This window comes from Stigmatopora nigra, chromosome 13 (assembly GCF_051989575.1).
Source record: "Stigmatopora nigra isolate UIUO_SnigA chromosome 13, RoL_Snig_1.1, whole genome shotgun sequence".
NCBI lineage: Eukaryota > Metazoa > Chordata > Actinopteri > Syngnathiformes > Syngnathidae > Stigmatopora > Stigmatopora nigra.
In genome coordinates, this window is record NC_135520.1 from 5,617,208 (window position 1) to 5,639,525 (window position 22,318).

General features: G+C 41.4%; 1 protein-coding gene across 4 annotated transcripts in view; it reads right to left on the bottom strand.

Annotated features, from left to right (window-relative positions):
* Window positions 1-22,318, bottom strand: part of LOC144206011 (uncharacterized) — a 142,801-nt gene that overhangs the window by 115,840 nt on the left and 4,643 nt on the right. For 3 of the 4 annotated variants that reach the window (XM_077730674.1, XM_077730675.1, XM_077730673.1), the window contains 2 exons: window positions 8,882-9,005; window positions 6,873-6,979 (listed from right to left, as the gene is read on the bottom strand). The gene's annotated coding sequence lies outside the window, so the exon portion shown is untranslated. Of the gene's footprint in view, window positions 1-6,116; window positions 6,249-6,872; window positions 6,980-8,881; window positions 9,006-22,318 lie in introns of those variants that run through there. The other variant, XM_077730676.1, reaches the window with a different exon arrangement.

Consider the following 22,318-nt stretch of genomic DNA (forward strand, 5'->3'; position numbering starts at 1 on the left):
AAGACAGAGTCAGACTTGGACTGGCCGCCAATTAATCAAAGGGCAAATATAGAGACAAATAACAGTCATTTTCAAACATCTACTGAGTGGGTTGTGAACACAAAGTGCCTTGCAATGATGCCAGAGAAAGAAACTACTTCACCATTCATGGAAACCTTTCAGAACCGGCCAATGTGTTCCGTTGTGTTCCAATCCCATCCATTTTTTAAAAAAAATTGCATTCAGTTGACCTATACAACATGTACATAATAATAATGTTTTTATATTTGACTTATTAAAAGGAATTGGCATATTCCTGATAGTTAAGAATAAACAAAACAATATTGTTAGACTACAGAACAATAATGCATTACATTTTAATAACACCTTCCTAGTTATTAAAAGATGATTCATGTTGTCTTGCATTATTGTTATTATAATGATCAATGGGTGGTTGCTGCCTTGCAAGGTGATTCTAACCATTTAGAAGCAACGAAAGTAGTTCAAGGTATGTGGACCTCAAAATTTAGTAACGTAAAAGTGGTTCTGAACACAAAGCAGCAGGTGTAGTCAAAGCGACGCATTATTGCACGACAAGGCCGTTCTGAGCACATCATTCACCAAGAAGAATAACACATACCAACTGCACCACAGTCTTCCCAACATCTAACATTTTGCCAATTCTGAAGTCCTAATCTGTTTAATTCATCACATCAAATACAGCATTGCACATACTGGATAGATTTGCTCCTTTAGAAATGTCCCAACTACCAAGGTGTACTATAGTAACAAAAAGTTCAATCCAAACTCTGATTCCCAAAGGAATACTGATAACTCCATCTGGTGTGGCCCACTGAAAGATAGTCGCTCGAGTGGAGTCATCAGTGTTGAGTTAAAACAAACACAGTAATTAGCCTGATTAAAATCTGCCAGATTCCTTAAGATAGTAGTCTGTTTTCGTGAGATACCCGAGTTTACATCAGGGGTGAAAAAAGAAGATTAGGAAGGATGTGTGGCAAAAACTGTTTAGGAGGAGTAGAAAGTTAAACAACAAAATGTGTGCTTAATGGAGAAGGTAAAAGTTTGATTCTTATTAATGGCAGTGCAGTTGTTTGGATAAGTGGAAATAGATAAAGTGAGCAGAAAAAAAATGAGAGCTGAGGGCCTGTTGTGGATGAGGGCTTTTTTTTGGCTACACTGAGAGTAAATGTCTCCGCAGGCACTTGTCACTCTGAGGGGCCAGCGTGGGACAATCAGTGATGATGACGGGGGCATGGACCTGTGTCAAGAAGCTGAACCCAACTGTCATTCAAACCTCTCTGCCCTATGGGATGACAAGGATGGGCCTTAATCTGCTGGGACTGAGAAGGAGTGTGAGTGAATGATGGAATGGAGGTAAACTTAACCATGGAGCAAAGAGGTAGTATAGTTGTCGCATGTGATGTGTGGCATTGTGATACGTAGATTCCATTTTCTTGATGATGTATTTTGTGGAATGAAGATTTATTTATGTGCTCTATACATTTACTGAGTAAATGTGTTCTTCATACTTTCAAACCAGAAAGAAAATAATTAGTTTGACATTTCCAAGAGAGTGTCAAGAGCATCTACTTTAAAACGAAACACAGAATTTATGCCCTGGTAATTGTGTGTTTTGGTTGTTTGTTTGACTGGATGGCATGGTTAGGCACCAAAATGATAAGTGAAAAGTACAACACAGTTAAAAAAATTGGACATGTTACAATAAACATATTTTTACAGTCAAACGTGTGGGTTGAAACAAATATAGACTTGGATGGGGGAGAAACTTATGAGTGAATCATCCAGGAGCTATCTGGAACCGCATGAAGAAGTACTGCAGGCACCTTAGAGGAATGATCGGAGAACCAGCACAAGGCTAGAAAGACTCTGTCTCAAAGTCAGGATTTACAGAAACTCCAGAAAGCTGTTCTCAATTAGTCTTCACTTATTTGCGGTGTTGGTCCACCACATCATTTTAAATCAATTTAACTATAGCAAGAATCCACAATGTTTGGCTTTGTGTTCCTCGGTCAGTTGGGGTTGCATTGAAAATCCTTTTACCACTATTCTTCAGTATACACTGTTTCACAGTGATGTAATGTAATAACAGGTAATCCAAAACCAGCTATAAAGAAGCCAACAGATACCAAAGCCAAAACACAAAGCATAATATGTCAGAGGTACAATCGGATTGAAGTCACTGAAACAGAACCCGACTTGAAAGATCTACAAGAGGTCACATTTATACAGAATGTCGCGACTTTAGCTCCGGCATATTCTTGGATGCGGCAGCAATACAATTGTGGCTCCCGGGTATTTAGTCGATCTCTGACTGCTCAGAGTTCTAATGATTCTACACCGCACTAGCACACACAAATTTCAACTGAACAGCATGACTTTTGAAAAGCTAGATGTGTCATTAGATTGTAGAGCATCAGTGAATATGTAAAACATGTCGTATTTGCAAAAGGCACCAAGCAGAAGTTGCATGTGAGTGAGACAGGTGGCCAGAGTCGTAGCTGTGGGTCACATCCCATGTGAATCTATGCACCAAGAGAAGGAGCCAATGATCTTTCATCGCCCAGATGTACGGTGTCCCGGAGGTGATCGAAGCCGTGACCTGACACTCCGATGTCCCAGCATGCTCGGCAGATGTGGGTCAACTGACATCTGTTTCTCAGCGCAGACCGGCTCAGCTCGGCACAACCCAACCCTGATGCCATATTCATCCTAATAACCACTCCCATAATCACCAGGGATTATTCTAATATTGGTGTGCACACGCACTGGAACTGCACTGATTAAGGTATAGTGAGTGCTCCATATGTTTTTTTAGGGCTTTTTGGGAGGGGGATTTGTATGTATTCAGCCCCTCTGTGAAAAGCCATGAAAAAGCCAGCTTAGAGAGGACTAAAAGAGTCGCAACATAAATAATATTGGCAAATAGCCTAGACAAGAGAAAGAAGAGTGGAGCGGAAATGATCCAACTACAATGCATGTGTTTGGGCTACATTGAAAAGTTGTAATTTAATCAAGTTTATGTCAAAATTCAAAGACCGTATACTGTAAATCACAGGCAAATACAAACAACCTTCTGAGCCCACCAGTCATTTCTGACATAATTTTAAATAAAAACGGACCAAGATGCTTGGGAGGCATTTTCAAAGGTGATCCAAAATCCAAACAAAGCCTTGAATAAGCTTGGAATAGTCTCCACGAGGTGATTTGCGCAATGCAAAACCCAATCCAAATAAAAGAGTAAAAAGAGAAAGACATCGTCCTTCTCTGCCTTTATACTATTCGGTACATCATTCTTCTTGTACAGTGAAATTTTGCCTCTTCTTCGGTGCTGTGTGCCACCCAACTCAAGAAGAAGTGTTGCCCTGAGTTCTGCCATTCATTCATCTTCTGTATTCCGCTTGTGAGTTTCAGAGTGAATTTTGACAAAAAAAAATTTAGTTCAGCTGTGATTTATAGACTAAAAAATAAGGTAATCAAATCTTGGTCACGGAATTGGTGAAACTAGTAGATTATAAAATTCTACTGTATTTTTCACTGATTAATTATTTGGGCCAATTCTCTACAATATACTGTTTATCCTACATATTTTTTTGCCATTTTCCTTGACTTGCCTTTCTTTATATGATGTGTCTGAAAAAATCCTTCCTCAGCATCTCTTTTAACCCTAGGAGGTCTATTTGTGGAAGTCATGGCCTGCTGGTGTTTATGACTCTCTCTGGGCCCCCAGTGCTGATGTCCTCCACCACCATCCACACACAATACACAGACACAACAACACAGACGTATGCACGCACACAGTTAGCCCCTAACTGCTGACAATCAGCTTCATTCCGAGCTGCAGCTGCATCTGCTGTCACCATGGAGACCTTGTTTATTACTTAACCCCCTCCTCCTTCTTTCTCATTCACCAATACACACGAGAATGCAGTGATGGCAGACTGCAATCTCCCCATGTGTTTGATTTGGTGTTATAAGGCCCATCGGATCACAGCCCCCAGCAAGCCCAGGCCCATATGCACAAACACAGAGGCAGCAGTTGGCCTAAATGGATGCAGCAGGTCTCGTGTATGAGCGGCACTCCCTAATCACCTCCAGGCTGGTCTGGATAATGACATTTGTGAAGGCTACGGCCATACTTAAGGGAGTTAAGTGTGCATACCTTTCCTCTCAACTAGCAAAACCAATGATGAATTAAAAGGGAAACAATAAACATAATGTCGATTAATATGTCAGTGTGTTGCAGCTCACATGCGAAAACGCCACCAAACGAGCTTTCACGAGTGGGCAATAGTATGATGCAACATGTGAGACCTGGCTAATCTTGTTCAACAGCCTGCTACTCCTGGCCACGTCGAGGCCACTACGCACACACCCATAAACGCACCTCCTGGCCATCTTAGGAGCCACGCATGGCTGCACACCCAGGTGGCCTTAATGGGTTTAAGAGCAAGTCCAGATCCCGAACTGAGCTGTTGGGTCTCCTGTCTCTGCATGTGACAGCACAGCAGGACACATGACAGGTCAAGGAGCCATTTCGTTGGCTGTACATGTCACGGTGCTATAGCATAAAGGTAAGGAAGAGCAGGGCAATGTCACACAATAGCCACACAGACATAAGGTCAAAAGTGATTATTCTCAATGGTTTTCTTTATCTTTGCCATTCCTGGATCAAGTAATGACAATTGGACAGTAAAGGCTTTGTGGATCACAGTCTATAATAAATTATTATAGTGTGACAGATGACTTTCGGTGTGATTAACAATTTGTAACTATGTATTGAACCTTCCGGCATTAATATGAATACTCTACAAACATTTGAGTGCCTGCTGCGCCTTATGACAGAAATTATTGAGCTTCCCCGAATGCTGTGATGTTTCACAAGCCATACTTCAAAAATAGCAAAAACAAATAACACAGCGGTCCTCACAGGCAGCTCCTTGTCAGGGCTCGGTTCTGGAATTGTGAACCGGACAAAACAATTGGTTCCAGATTGAGGCGGGCTTCTGTTCTCCCCAGAGGGATGGGTTAAATATATCACAGGAGTGAGCAAGTGAAAGGCAGCAATAACAGTGGAAATGGTGAGAAAGTATTTGAGAGAGGAGGAATGAGCAAAACGTTTAAGAAATGGACAGTGTGGGAACATTAAAAGGGGACGGATGGAGAAGTCACTATGACACGTTGGGAAAGTAATTGTAGGAATGGAGGAAACACTATTGAAATGAGTTTGTGAATGCTTACAGTCTTATCACAAAGCAACATTGACAGATGTTGCTGACAAAATGAATTCAGGGAAAATGCCTCACATATTTCTTTTGAGTTCAACTCTAATGATGTGGCTCAAACAGGATGATGGATTAAAAGAAAATATAATAAACAGAGACTGTACTGTCCTCCTCCCAAACAAATTGCCTTGGCCACACAACTCGCAGGCAGGCAGAAAGCGCACATGCTGTTCCTTCAATGTTGGGGTGTATACAGAAATACTCTTCCCACAAATACAGTATGCAACATTTTAACAAACACAAATAGATAGGCATGAACATGTTTGGGGCTCAATTTCAATTACAGTTATGAGAATTCAACCTGAATTAATGAAGAATGTGTTTCAGAATTTAAAAAAAAATACAATTTTCCAATCAATAGAGCCATGTTTCCTATCTGTCATTGGATCCATTCAGTTGCCAAGGAAATATAGACAAACAATAACTTATTGTGACATCCAATGAATATTTAGAATCTTGACCAGATCTAAAATGTGTTTTGCTGCTGCATCAAATCAATAAAGTGAAGTCAACAAAAAAAAAACATCTCCCAATGGAATGTTTCCATTACAAAAGACCTGCTAATGGTTTGGACACCATCCAGTTTATGGTTCACATACACAGGCACACAAACACATGTATACGTAGATACACCCAAACAATACAAAGGCGCAATTTGTCCCCATCTTGAAAGATTACATAGCCCTTCAAAGTCATTTAACGCACACAGGCGGTGACGCTGAGAACTAATTTGTCTCAACATACACGCATACAACCACACACAACCACGCTCCCATACACACAAGACGTGGAACAATGTAAGAACAAACAAACCATGTCCAATCAAGTCCAAATGGCGGCAAGTGACAGTGATGTGACATGACAGGCGTGAAGCATCAAACAATATGAACGCCATGTCCTAATGGAGAGTGCAGCACCATGCTGTATGTCAACAATATCAGCCGCGTGACGACTGAAGTCAGACATCACCATGGCAACCTGCCAGCCATGACATTATTCTTCCACTGGGCCAAAAACACAATCTTTCCAGGAAAGTGTTGTGTTGTAATGTCAATAAGCAAATCAGGTAGGTTGTCCAAATGCTAATGATAACTAAGAACAAGGCTGAGTGGTATTAAGTCAAAAATAATGTTGCACAGTAAAAACCTGATAAATTATCTGTGAAACATCTATACCTCTATTACTGAATAATACTATAATATATACACAGCCAACAACGCAAAGCAAATTACTTGATCAGGCAGTACCTGTATTATATAGTCCTAAAATAATGCATTTGAAATGTTAAGATGGATCTCATGAGATTTACAATAAAGCAATGTACATATCATAATTACAAGTAGATTTTAAAAGGAAAAATGTATTTTTTTGTGTCAGCAAAGCCAAGCTTTGTTAGCCTGGGGCACTTTGACATTTAGCATTTATCCGTAGAATTTTATCACAACCGCACACCAGCAGTCTAACCCTCCCTTCCCACAACTGGCGCATGATCTTGAGCATTCTTTTGCCAATGGGGCACATACAGGAGATACTACTTTAAAGGGTAGTGGAGCTACCAAGTTTACTCACTGTGTCCAAACATGCTGATGATGCCGGTGCCAACATGTAGACTTTTCAAGAATATGACATCGGTGGTTGGTTTGTTGGTTTTTCTGTAGGAGCGTGGGAAGGTAGGGCTGTAATGATAAAAAAAAAATTGATCAATGTAGCATCTGGTAAGGAAACTTGAATTGGCATCAATCGAAATGCTAAAAAGGATTGATATTGTCAAAAATGTGTTTTCTTTGAGATGTTTCAGGAACATCTTGGTCTAAAAGACCAATATTGTTTTGGATATTTAACTGTTTTACCCGGTCCGGTCACTTTGGCACATATCTCGAAATCAGCCTTGCAAACGAGTCTCTGCAATTTTCAAATCAATTACTATAAGACCATGATTGAGAAAATGGTCTATAAGTTTTGCTCTTATCTCATCAGGAACGCACACATGCCCTCTTCTCCCTCGCCTCCTCACTACTCCTACTCTCCTTTCTGACTGTTGACCCATTCTAATTTCTTGGCATTCCATTGTCAAATATGGCAACAAGTCAATATTTACGTGGGAGCAATTTACCACTTCAGGGCAGATATGAAAATAGTAGTGAAAATGTCCTAAAAACATGGTTACCATACAATAACATAACATTTGCCCATTGGTGTTGCCAAGTATTGTTACTAGTACCATACAGTTGTGCGATGTTATGGAAATCACATTGTCGCAGGACCCACGTACACACACGTAGACATTAAAGATGGTTTAAGAAGGAAATTGAATATATGCTCATACGAGTTACCATACACATCCAGCGCATTCATCTGGCCTGGCCTTGCTTTGTGTGTTTGTTGGGTGAAGAGGTCTGCACCCATCTGCTTGTGTGTCTGTGTGTCTGTGTGTGTAATCTGCCTGAGACAGGCTCCAGTGCTTAGAGGGGCCAGACTGCAAACACTGCACAGGGATGAGACACCTGCCACAGGGCTAAGACCACGGCATACACACACATTCACAGATGGAGAGGCCAGTGTTACCACGGACAAAGCAGTCCACCAGTACAAAATTATAGCCCCAGTTGTTGTATTCACTAGTTTAATTGCAGTCTTAAATCATATTTACGCCAGACAATCTTAAGTTTGTGTTTCGATTTTCCCTCTCTGTGCCAAAGCCACCAGTCCTCAAAAGCTGCTATTAATCGTCCGGAGAGGAGGAAGTACCATTTGACAGTTGCTCCTTGTACGCCATGCTGCTAGTGGGAAGGAGGGGGGTTAAAAGCTCCACTTATCCTCATGTTGAAGTTTAACGCTGAGCATCTGCTGTCAGAGAGTCAGGTCTGAATTTAGCAAATGCCCAAGCACAAGGTGGCTACATTCTAAACGCCCGACGCTCAAAGGAGTGTCTGTGGAGGCGCGGCTGGCCGTGCCAAATTGGAGTTGGATAGGAGCTCCCTATAGGCGACCAGATGGCCATTACTATAATTTATAACTTATTAAGGCCTGTAATCCTACCTGTACACGTCAAACACAATTCAACACTTTTTGGTATCATTTATTTCATTTTTGTCTGGGGTCAAACAACCTTATTTGGCAGAACAGTACGGCAATGTCAATGAATCTCTTTCTTGTTTCTGCTATTTCTCTTTTTTTTTGTTCTTCATTTCACAGGTTCCACCCATTGAACTAGGCATGTCTACTTCCCATTTCTGAGAGCTCAACCTATGTTCCCAGCCTTCCTACAGTAACAACATATATAGAATGTTTCTAGGAAGTTCCAAAGGTGTGACTATGAGTGTAAAAGATGCTGGTCTATAGTATGTACCCTTGCAATGGTAAGGCTGTGTCCCCAATTGGTTGAGGACAAGTCTAATACATTTGTTGTTGTTGTAAGGTTGTGTAAGTTTACCTAATGTTGCCAGTATTTCATGATTACGCTACTCCTCCACACACAAAGCCAATTCACTCTACCTTACTGAAAATGCATGGAGCAATGTAGTGCATTTTGAACAATTTCAACAAAATATTAGCCTTATTATCTTTGTAAAACCAACCTTTTCAAATTGTCTTCATATTAAATATTGGAGTTGCTGCCACCGACAAACAAACACGTGACGGCTCACACGGCGCAGCCGAGCAGGTGTGGGCATTGACGTTTCTGCTGCGAACAGGCTGCATCTGTCAGGTGGCAAAGCAGAAATAGCTCCAATCAATGTCCCCCTCGGACACACACCCACACATACAAATGCTGTGCTCGCACACACATCCACTAGGCGTGGCCGCCCAGCGGGAAACAAAGATCGGTGAGGTAACGGACCAGTGGGTACAATCGATTAGTTCAACCACATAAAGAATTTTTCTGAAATTTTATCATTTTCACAGACTACTACTATACGACAGACCACAGATGTGAAACTAGGAGGTTCGGGTGCAAGATCTGGCCCGCGAAAGTAAATCGTGCGTGTCAACTTCATGATAAAATTCAAATGGAAATTTTCTATTCGGTGCAGTGGTTATTTGACTTCAGTCAGACACACATTCAGACAAATTGTGGATATTCTAAACTTTTGTCTTAACTTTTGAAATTTAAAATTGGACAGCTCTAAGGAAATCTTTGACTCAGTGTGGCATGGCTTTTTTTTTTGCAGCAGCTAATTTGTCACAACCAATTTGGGTCCATACGGCTGAGCTTTCTATTTAGTTGTGATTTTCCAAATGGCACGTGTGGAACCAGACCCCACAACACACTCAGAGCACACACCATCATTTGTGACCATTTGGATGCAAGACAAATAGACGGGCAGACAGAGAGACAGAAGGAAGGCAGATGACTGGCTTTGACCAGCTTTGTGGGGAGATGTGTGCAGACGGACACACAGACACAAACCAGTGTGGACAAACAGACAGACAGATAGACAGACAGAAGGTAGACTTTTGTGTGTTTTTATGTGTGTATATATATGTGTGTGTCAGCGGATGTCAGACCAGGTTGTGTGTTACTGCAGTGGCAGAGATAAGAGAGACCGAGAGCGAGCGAGCAGGAAGCTGTTCTCCTGGAGACAGATGGACCGCCATGCTGTGGACACACAACCACACACACCAACAACCTTTCAGACAGCAAGAGAAACACATCAGAGAACACCAACATGCCTGCCTAAACAGGCATCGTGAACATTCATGCCTGGACTTAAACAAAATTGCAAAGTTTTCACAAAAAAAGAAAAATGGATTGATTTTCGGTTACACGCATCATCATTAATGTTGCAAGTTAACCTTTGCTATTGATGAAGAGCGCACGTGGAAAAAAAGTGGAGCCTTGACTTACTAAATGTGTTACTACTGTACACACTGTTGTATTGTGTTGAATATGTGCTTTCCACAGAGCTGTGGACAAAGAGTCTGTGTGTGGTGGGTATAAGGAAGTGAGTAGCTGTCCTTGTGTGTGCGCTCTAATTTTGTGTTTCACCATTTATCAAAGAGAGGGCTTTACTTTCCCATGTTTGGGAATGACATGATAATTCCTCTTTTTTTTCAGTTGAGCAGCTCATATTATGAAACTAACTTATTTGTGCCTCGTAACAGAGAGAATAAAAATCCCCAAAAGACCCCAAATTTCCAAGTCAACCCACCACTGTGCTCACAACGAAACTGGACTACCCACCCAGAGGGCGACAAATTGCAATATGTAGCTAAAGAGTTAAATCGAGATTGTGTAAATCACCCACACATGACAGGTGCTAATCATGCCAGCCTCAGGTATGTGGCAACAACCTTGTCACACCCAACTTTAGTGTTGTAACGGATCTAAAATACACTAGGTTGTCAGAGAGTATGTGTTGACTACATACACACCCCCACACACACCAACACATGTTCTGATCTGTCTTCTCCCGCATTTTGAACACACTGAACGGAAAGAGTCCTTACAGCAGCATCACACCCTGAATTTGGGTGTCTGTGCAAACGGGCGTCTGTGAAGTGTGTTTAGGTGTGCATGTGTGCTTGTGTGTGTGTGTTGTAGGTGTGCTTCACAGGATTGCCAACACATCTCCTCACAGCGAGAGCCCTATAGGAACAGAGACATCTGTGGAGTGAAAGGACGCCAGCTTGCATGGTCGTCTCAGGAGAGAAAGAGGGGGGGAAAGGAAGAGGAGAGAGGGCAGCAGAAGATTGTCCTATTTTGTTTGGATACAGAGGAAAAAGTCAATTAAAAATGACATGTATATGTTTGTATTTTATGTATTCTGTACTTTAAAAAGGTGCAAGAAATAGTATTAAAATGAATTTAATTTTAACTCATCTTACAGAAAGTAATCCATGAAAAAAAAACTTATCAAAGTCAATTTATATGTAACCGCCTGTGTGTGAGTCAGCTTATTTTTGACATCACTTTTTATGTCCTTCGCACGTAATAAAAAATATGCTTAAGGGGTTATATTGAAGCTACTAAAACATTCTTTGTTAGGAATTTTACTGTGTGGTGTTGTGTATTTGGACTCGCTTAGGAGCTAGCGACCAGTCCAGGGTTGATCCTCTTTCTCTCATTCAGTCTATGGGGATCAGCTTACATGTGATCCCAGTGAAAACCATGCATATAAAACATGGTTAAAAAAGTTTTGAAAATAAGTGTGTTCCAGCACACTACAGACTGAAGGCCTAAAGCAACAATAAAGGGGCATTTCATTAAAACAAAAACAAACAAAAAAAGATACGGTCTCCCAAGACCAATACATTCTGGCCCATGCTACTTAGCTGCCAAGTTTCAAAACAGATCGGTTCATTTCAAGGTTAGTATCCACAAGATAATGTCAAAAGACCCAAGTTGTAACGCGAGTATTTACCCAGCGGCTGATGTTAGGGGGGTGCTGAAGGTGGGGTTTTAGGGCGGAAAGAGTGTATGGGTGGAGGAAAAACCCAACTTACAATTTTAGTAAAAAATGAAAAGTGGTCAGACATAAACTAGTTGCCTGGGATGTAGTAAAAGAAGACCTCTCTCGTCGAGTGTAACAGATATTCAGCACAGTGTTAACGATTCATCTAGGAAGCTGCAAGGCCGGGCCCTGCGCTAGCTACAAATAGAAAGGGATGACAATACAAGCAAATGTCCTCATTGTGTGCACAAGTGAGCGCTCTTGAGCAGATGTGCCCCACAGCACCTTGGGAGTATATGAGCCAGGCAACAGGACACAGGTGCACCTGCTCTCTGCTCTCCATAAAAGGTCAGTCAAAGTCGGACGACCGTGGAACCTCACGGTGCAATTGTGTGGAATGAAATAACCATGCGAGTGTGAAAAAGTCCACGCGAGAGAGTCGGAAGGGAGGACCTGGAGCCTCTTCTTGTAAAACACAACCGTCAAGCTCTTTTTTCTCCAATCTAAGCAGCCATCATTGCCACACGTTGCTCCGCCACACTTGCCAAAGTGCATTTCCAGCCATGTGAGCAGGTATACAGCAGAAAACATGTGCAGCCGGACCAGTGCCAGGCCAGACAGAAGGTCCGCAATGATGTTTCACTACATAGATTATGCAGATTGTGGAAGACGAAGAGAGAGTGAGGGAGAGGAAAGTGTTAGTAGGTAGCTGGTAAAAAAATAGAAACAACTAAAAAAAAACGGGTGAAAAAGAAAGTGATGAGGGATGAGGGGAGTGAGCAAGCGAGGAGGGAGGGCTGCGTGCAGGCTACAGCTGGCAGAGGGATTCCCACAGCCAACTGTCAGTGTAGAGGAGCTCCTTAACAAGCACACAGGCCTCTCAGAAAGGAGCTTTAAAGTGGCCACATGGCCTGGCCGACACTGCAGAGCCGAGCCCAGCAGCAGGCCGGCCGGCTTTACTGGGACCCTCTCACACACACACACAGACCAAGCACACGCACACACATTGAGTTGCTTGTACACAAGCTCAAACAAGACTCAGTTGGCCAGCTGCTGACAGGAACAAGAGTGTCCAGAGCGATAAATCTGTGCATGTGTGTGTGTCAGACAAGAGCAAGAGAGCTAAAAGCTTCTTGTAGACTGTACCCGATGTAGCTTTTGCTGATTTGAAAGGTTGAATGCAAGTGGTGCAGACGTTCAGCAGTAGCGGAATGTCTTAGATCAAGCATATTCCGTTCTGAAAGTCTTAACAATATGGTGAGATTTCCAAACAATTTTCCCTTCATCGATCCATTCAAGTTTTGAATTAGATGGAACCTATCCTGTTTTACTTGTGATTACTACTCAGTCACCGTAAGCATGTATGACAAACAACATCTTTGTTAAAATGGGGCTTCGTTTGATGTGTCACTGTGCAAGTGTATACTGTATATCCCCAATTACAAACGGTCTTCTTTTTCCCACCATCACTATGCCGGACCACCACTGTACTTATGTGGCAGCATTAGCATTTCAAGGAGCCTCCATTAAGAATGGCAAGAAAAGATGCTTTCAGCAGGGGGAAATCCATTTTGTCCCGGGTTTCAACATCTGCTCCAGCCGTCTCAAGGCCAGGATGACGCTGGGAGAAAGCCGAAGAGCCCTCTGATTTACTGTAATGACGCACGGGCGCACTGGCAGACGGGTGATATAGGAGCATATGCGGAAATGCGGGAGGAAAAAAAGGGGAAGAGGCAAAAACAACTTCTGTCTCGCTGTCTGTCTATTTTTTTTTCCTTGTGCCTTCTCAGAGCGCTTATGTCAGTGGTGGGAAAGGCCGTAAACCAGATTATGCTCTGTGTGAAAGTCCACAATGATGCAGATAATAATAGAAGTAGGTTATAAAAATACTCCATCATAATCAGCATCATAAGACACTGCTGAAAGGGATGAGTGTGTGAGAACATTATAAAGATCGCTCATCATTTGGGAACCAACCAGAAAAGAGAGTGAGTTAGAGCAAGTCAAACAGGTGATACTGGGTCTCAACGGTTTTCAAAGTGCTCTATGTTCATGATATCATTTAGAGTCTGAAAAATATTCATATAAATATAATATTTTTAATTTTTTTATGTCTTATAGAGGATCCTTTCAAGGTTATACTCTGTATCTACTATGTTTAGTCCCCAATATTATTATTATTGCTTTATTTGTTCCATTCTGTGCAACTGACAAATGGTTTTGTGCCATTTTTGATCATTACAAGGTGTGATGATTTGTGACCTAGCGATCACATGCTGTTGATGGATTGGACTCAATGTTCATGATGATAGCACAATACTCCAAGAACAGGACTGCATATTTCAGTTAAAAAAACAACTAACAAACAAAAGAACACCTAACAAGCAGTGGGAAAGGCGTGACAGACACACACACACAACGGCTCAGTGATGGATTGCCACAGTGAAGCAACAAACAAAAGCTGATAAACAGTATATTTTCTTATGTTCTCACAGCAGCTTATCAGAGTGCTCGGCTCAATAACTCATTGCAGTTCATCTTCATTTGAAATATATAGGGAGCATCTGCAGGAGTTCCAACAGATGATGTGCAGGGAAAAGCATTTGAAAACAATAAGTCACAGTGCGCTACAATAGTTTAAGGTGAAGAGAAAAGTTTAGTTTCAAGGCTCTTGAAAGATTTGTTTTGAATAATAGGAGCCGTATGACACAGCCATAACAAATATTGTTGAGTATTTCAAATTGTATTCTTCAAAAAGGCATGCATGCCTTTAAAGAAATACACGAATGCCCAAAGTATTTACAGAATCCAAAATGTTGTGGTAAAATAAAAAAATGAAGATGATGGGAAGACAGTAATGAAACAAGCAAGTACACTAAAGCTATCAATGCCTGATTGATGGATCTCTTTTCTGTGTGGTCCAGGCTTTCGTCATCTAGGCCATTCTGTCCTCTGTTAGCAACTGACAGACTACTTAAACACATGCACACACACCACAGGTCTGGATCACTAAAAAAATATCTCTACTCTGAGCTCATGCAAGGCACCTCAAAGTCTGGGCCTGTCACACAGACACATCAACACTAACGTGTTTACATCAACACTGCATGGTAGTACAAAAATCAAGTCAGACCATATTAAAAGGGGGAAATAAATACAATTGCCAATAAATAACCAAGGCATATTAAATTTCACTTGAGCATAAATATGTTAATTGTGACAATGTGAAAATTGGATGAACATTTTAAAAAGTTGATGTACCAGCAGTCGTTGTTATCATTATTATTATTATTTAATTAATTGTGTGGAAAAAACAACTCAATTTGGTGAAATATTTTTGTAATAAATGTTAAAGTGAAGTACAAAATTGAAATATGTGAACTAATGGCAGATCATGATTGGCATTTTGAAGATTTTTACTCTGTTGTGGGTCAAGCTAAAATTTTTATTTTGTGATTAATCTTATCTTAAAAATGGTGCATTGTTGATATGTCAGTACCACATAAATTAATCCATCTTCACCGCTTATTTTCTTGAGTGTTGTGGGTGTGCTGGAGCTTATCCCAGTTAACTATGGGCAGAAGGCAGGGTACACACTTAACTGGTTGCCAGTCAATCACAAATATTATCAAAAAAATAATAATAAAGTGATTTTCTTTAGACAAATGTCAAATATTTTAAATAGCATGTTTTGGCCAAGAATCTTCAGTTGCTTGCATCCTTACTATTAATATATAGTAATTGTCCTATTGACTCTAATACGAATCATCCTCAATAATTTCCATTGTGATACCTGAGAGAAGACACATTAGGGTAGGGTGAGAAAAAGGAGCAGAAGGTTAGCTTACTAGCTATACTTTAAAAAAAGGAGGTCTTGACGTCGTCGTCTTTCTGCTGGCGGATCATGTCCAGTGTACACGCTCACACAAGCACGCATCCCCATACGCACACACCCACACACACACATGCATACAGCCAGATGGAGAGCAGCGCTAAAGCTTAGTTTAATGACAAAAGGACCCTCAATCTGGACACGGATTTATCACTCACTTTAAAGTCCATCTGCGACAAGTTTGGACTGTAAACACAACTGCTCAGTCTGCGCAGGCTTCTTGGGCTTTCGTGTCGGAGGAACTTAGCAACTCCCTGGTGTGTGCACACACACACATTCCTGCGCAGGCCCCTTATTTAAAGGTTTGAGGCGTGTTACCAAAAGAAGTGAAAGCAGTGATGTTAGGAGGGCGTTTGATTAAGAAGGAGAGCATGGGATTTTAGACCCATGTCCATGGGCTTGGCATCACAAGGCTGGATGTGTTAGGCATATTTCTTTTTTTTTTGGGGGGGGGTGGTAAAAAAAAGAGTGACAGCACAGAGATAGACTAGCTACCTATTTATAGCCTGGGCCATCTGCAGAGCTCTCTCTTGTCTTTGGTCATCCTGCTCACAAAGGCTTGGAGGCAGATTCCAGCAGCCCAGCCGCTCCACCATCCATTCACTATTCATTCCCGAGCCGGCAGCACCATATGGATCCGGCCCCACTGCTGGGCCCTGGCTGGCCCGCTTCTCCCACTCCAGCTCTCTTTCTGCAGATTGACATGGTAATGAAGCTTGGGTGGCTCGCCTTTCTTCTCCTGCCCTCTTTCTTCCGACGTCTTTCCCTCTTCTCCACTCAAAGAAGCCGCCATTGAACATGGCCGGACCCCCTCCTTGCCATTGCCCACTCTTGTCTCCTTCTTCCTCTTCCTCCTCCTTCTTCTTCTTCTTCTGAGCGCTGCAGGCCAGGTCCTCTCACATACCCTCACAACAAGAATGGGCCTCAATGAAGTGCAGAACTGCACTCAACCTATCATATTGTAGATGTGTAAAATTAATCTGAATGTCCACACAGCGTTTCCTCATTGGTGTCATAGGTGAGTCCTGCAAGTAGCACCTTCCGGGCTCCAAACCTTTATCTTTGGATCAGCCTCAAACTTCAAAAAATGCCAACCACTGTGGTCATGCAAAGAGATGCATCATCCCTTAAAAGTTCTTTGTTTTTAGCAAACAAATAGGAATTGCACGCAGTGAAATTGTGGGGCATTACAATAACACCCCTAGGCCCCAAAATCACTTTTTCTTAATGAGTTACCCTGCTTATCTATCTCCATACAGAATTTAAGAGGTTTAGCATCATTGTCTGTCAAATTATATAGAGGGGAATGATTAAAGAATAGGATTGCACTGATCAAGAGTGTTACAATGCATCAATTAAGTTGAACAGTATTATTTTGTAATAGAAAAGTAATTCTCATGGGAGAAATTGACTTGCCAGCACAGCATAGCCAACATCTAAATATTGCAACATAAATAAACCTATACAGCTTGCAAAACAATTACAGACTAAATAGTATTAATAGTAAACATCAAAATGACGTGCAAGAACGATAGTGCAACCGTGCTGTCAGACAGACAGGGAAAAAGCAAGAAAAGAAAAAAAAAACATTTGGCCTATAAATATCAAACAATCAATTGAAAAGCACAGAAAGTTGACCCTTGAATTTAGATACTTTACGCTTACAGAATAGATTGTGCATGCATTCATTCACGAGTCCAAGTGTCATGTTGTGTTAGTTGACACAGACTCAGCTGCACCACATCCTCTTTTTCCCGCTCATATCCTCTTTCTTGCTTGACCATCACTTCTGAATGAAGGCCAACTGGCAATAAAGCGGAAATGGAATCAGAGGGGGTGGCTTGGTAGTTGTTGGGGGTGTTAAATGGGGATTCCACACAAGGATGCTGTTTATGATGCCACAAAGCGCAGCCCCGTGGGGAAGGAAGCCAAGTGTGAAACAGATCTCAAACAAGAACTTCTGTCGGCATCCCACTGTCACACTTTGTCTCATCACTTAAGATTACAAAAGGCGTAACTTCTAAGTAAAACGTTCAGTTCAAAAATTATTACTTTCTAAAAGTCACCCATTCTACATCTAAATATGTATGGTGGAAGAGTTTTGGATTTTTTTTTTTGCCTTCAGTCAAAAGCATTTGGACCAAATGTGTTATTACTTTTGTTTCCCACAATTTTTAGTTTAATCTCCCCATATTTCTGTGATGTGTTTGCTTTTGTCTTAATTAAAATCTTGTTTTCCTTGGCAAAGCAGAGTCAGGTTATCATTAAAGTCAAATAAAACCTCATATCTTAGTGATTTCTAAAGCTTTTTTAAGGTGAAGGACTATGTTTGCCTTAAAAAAAATAAAGCACACCATTGCCTGAAAAATAAAATATAAAACTCTAATTTACAAGTTTATTTATAATAATTATTTATAATACCACAATGTATAATAACTCTACAATTTAAAAAATCAATTCCTCTCTGAATATATGTGTATATTACTATCCATGTATATATAGGAGTTTTGTTTAACAAAAAAAAAAATACTAATAATTTACTGTGAGAACAAAATTGTTGGGGTCATGGTCATTTTGCAATATGAGAGAACCCTTAAGGATCATTGAGTATCACTGGTGGTCTGCAGCGACGCAGTCACCTTGGGATCATTGCAGCAGCCTGAGGCGGAGACCAGCCTGGTTAAGCATGCATGCTGTGCTAGGCCTAAACATAATTAGATGCCATCCCAATGTCAACACTGCTGATAGAAGGCAAGCCTTCGCTTCCTCCAGCCACGCTGTGCAAGGCCTCCAAAGAGCCTCCGAGCACAGCCCCGGCCATCTGCAAGTGTTCTCTATACCAAAAGAAAATGCGTGTGTGTATTCATGTGGGTGGGTGTTAAGAAAATTTTGCTTCTGGGTAAAAATTTTAGAAGGAAACATTACAACCTGTTCTAAAGAAAGTTCACTTCTCTCAACTTGCTGTTCTCTAAAATGACTGACAAAATGCATTCACATTTAAACATCATCAGACCAAGATGATCGGCAAAGCTACAACAAAATAACAACCCTTTTTCTCAATAGAAAAATGTTGTCGATATAAAATGTAATTGTATTTTTCAAGATTCAATGCCTGCTCAGATGGATTAAAATTGTTACCCCTCTTTCTACCCTAGAAAGAACAATAGCATGGTCTATTTATAATTCTCCATGAAACAGAATTAAATTGCCAATATCACAAATGCAACATTTCTGAATTCATTTGTCTTATCATACATCGTAACTCCTTGCACCAGTAATTCACCCTCTCATCAATTTAGTCCCCATTTCATTCAAACTGATCCCATTTTCTGTCAACCTCTAAAAACCAGGAAATGGGCTATGAATGGGTCAACAAACAAAGGCTTCTTCTCACCTCTATTCAACCTTGGCAGAAGTTTGCACTCAACTAATTGACATTCTTGTGTAGTTTCAGATGGGTTCCTTTTAATACTTTCTCTTCCCGCTCACGGCGCAAAAAAAAATGCCATAGAATTCCCAATTCAGGTCAACCAAATATGGAATCGTGGTGCTCGGAGGTAAACACGTCGGCGCTCACTGTTGCCTTTTTAATGTGTCATCAAACCGTCATCTAATTCCATTTATACGGCTAAAAAGCCTCTCACAAACAGATTACCTGCTGCATAGGAGGGAGGCCCCTCTTTCACTGTGTAATTGTGGCATGGCGCCATGTCCTCCCACTGCTTCTTAGTCCATTAAAATACAGATGAGAGCCTTTTACAGCACGCGCCAACAGCAACGCCTCCCAGCTAATCCAGCGAGCAACACAAACATCATGTGAATTATGTGTAATGGAGACGACTCGCTTCTGGCACGGCTGACGGAGGACGCAAACAAAACGCCGGTTTATTTTTGGTTAATGTTTGGATTTTGTTTTTCTGATTGGGCTTTTCATGTAAGTAATTAGCTGGCAGATATAGAAAACCACGCTCTCCGTAGAGAGGCTGTCGTTAGGTGCGCTTCCAGCATTACTACTTCTCTCGCTCACACGGGGAAAAACTTCCTCTGCGCTTCAGCATTTTAACTTGTTTGTCTGCTAATTCCATTCCAAGTCTGCTTTTGCGAGCTCCCGGGCAGAGTAAACAACGCACCGTTGCCTCTGTGTCGCCATTTCATCTACTTAGTGAGTGCTATTTATTCATCCTTTTAATGCCCAATCTTGGCACGGGCGAGTGAAACCCAGCACCTTAATTCCATTAGCTTGTTACTCCAATAAGTCCCAATAAAAAAGCCACACGTTCATAGGGTGTGAAAATACACCAGCCATAAATACGCACCTACTAGGGCAATTTTTTTAATAACGCTAATAGAAGCAAAAGGTTGATTCCGTTTTGCTGATATTAGAATAAATGGTCGTTAACCTGTGCACACTTTAGTGAACGGGACCCTAACCCTAATTGGCCCTCTCTAATAAGTGCAATTTACATACACCAAGGGGTACGACACAGTGCATTTTCTCCTACTTTGTGGGTGTCCATTGTCATTTATTTGACCTTACGGAACAATTATACCTACGATATAACATGGTTAGTGACTATAATTGGAAACAATAACAATGCTGGATTCCCAGAACTCTATTTGTGTACATATTTTGAAATTTTTGTACTTGTGTACCCCATAGGCTGCTTACCTTGCGCATACTAAAGCTTTGTCATTCTGCCCACGTACTCCAGAGTGGGTTAAACAACAGTTACCATTCTCAAAAGGCCTGTACTGATCCAAAATGAACAGTACTACCAGACTCTATGGAGGAACAATGGGCAAAGTCGACAGATTCTATTCACGTCGAATCTAATTGCATGGCACTGCTCAGTTTCCCACCCTCCTCCCTATCTTTATGAACTCCTTAAAGACTCTTCATTCCAAAAGTGACTGCTTTTGTTAGAGAAAAACAGCTGAAGAGAGTCCATGTTGTAAGGGGAAAAGAGCAGATTAGGTGTCAAAAGTGAGCGGACAGAGAGAGAGTGAAAGAGAGAGAATGATGACGCGCAGGAAAGATAAGCTGAAAGACAAGACAAAGGGAAAGTAATGGGGATATTAAGTGAGGAGTGCAGAGCTATGTTGCTGCAGCTCGGTTTGATCCTGAGCTGTGGGGCGATGGGATGGGTGAGGTGGAGGAGGGGGTGAGTGATAAGAAGGCAAGAAGATTATGGCCGTGAGAACCTTTGTTGTTGTGATGCGCTCAATGATCCGCCCGGCCACTTCAACGTGCTCGCTGCTACAAATCTGCATGTGAGGCCACTGCGAGACATGTCAAACATAGGCTCTGCGGCTGTTCCCTTTGTCGCAAAAGGACAAGTCTGCTGACACAAATTTAATCGGTTTGTTTGCTGGTTCTTAGAATTTCTGCTGACGTAAATAGGAGGGCCAAGCGACGTGTTAATGAATTGATTCACTCAATTGAAACGCGGATGAAATGAAAACTCACTGAAAACAACACTAGGTATGCCTGCACAGTATTGGGTGATTCAAACTTGACAGGGCTGTTAAGAAGACTTTTCTCTGTTATATGCAATGCGGAAGATGCATATATTTAGGACTTCAAACATCATATTTTTTCTGGATATTTTAAAAGCTTGAAGATTGCATTTATACTTAAAGTCTCACCTATCACAGATTTTTCCAAACCAATTAAATGATACAATCTTGCCACTGAGTATTCAAAAAATAAACGATTAAGACTCACAGAGATCCAGAACTATTTAAATTGTATGGAAAAACAACATTCATGTACAGTTGGTTATAAATCCAGAATAACACAAGATTCTGGCATACAAATTCAAACAGGAGGCTGAAGCACCATAACACGGCCCCTTGCCTGGGAAGAGGACCGACAGACCTACATCGTGCGTGGGCTGTGTTTACGTAGGATTTACTGAGTGGTCAATGTCTTACATTTACGACTTACGACTCTTCCTGCAAACCTGGTAAATGAAAACCAGTAATTTATCATTTGACACTAAAACTATAATGTCAAATCAATATTGTTTCGAGTTTGGCTAACAGTTTGGCCTACAACGTGATATCTCTGTTCCCTCTATGCTATGGAAATAGACCCTGATTGAGTAAGAACGAAGCGCAGTGTGGTAGGTCGGTGACGGCCTCATAAAAACAATGCAGGGTACAGTATGACTCAGGTAGTATGTGAACAAACTGCGACTTCTGCTTCTACACAGGACAGCAGACACTCAGTTTTCAGTGCAACTCTATCCACTTTAGTGATGCAACTGCATTTGAACAGACCATAACACGACGAACAATCCACACTTCTGGATTATTTTACTTCACCTAACTTTAAAAGTAGCATGGCGTCCAGGCTCGGCCATCAATATTTAAGTGCACTGAAGCAGGTGATGCAAAGACCAAGGACAGTAAGCAAGATGCTATTTTTCTCATGGCCAGGAGCTGTAGAGTAAAGATGATGTTGAGGCTCATGGGGACAAATGCACACTCTGAAACGCCGCCCAAAGCCGTTAGACTTTTGACCGTAGAGTAGTTCTCATAACCTCATTTCAGGTCTCAATTCCCCTCGGAATAGAGGAAGCTGACCAACAGCATTGGGGGATTGAAACAAGAGGAAGGCCATAAATTAACACCAGAAGAAGCAAGTTACTGTTTAGGTCGATCAATCAAGGGAAATCAGCACCAATGCAAGGGCATAAATAACATACTCAACTCATGTGATGGTT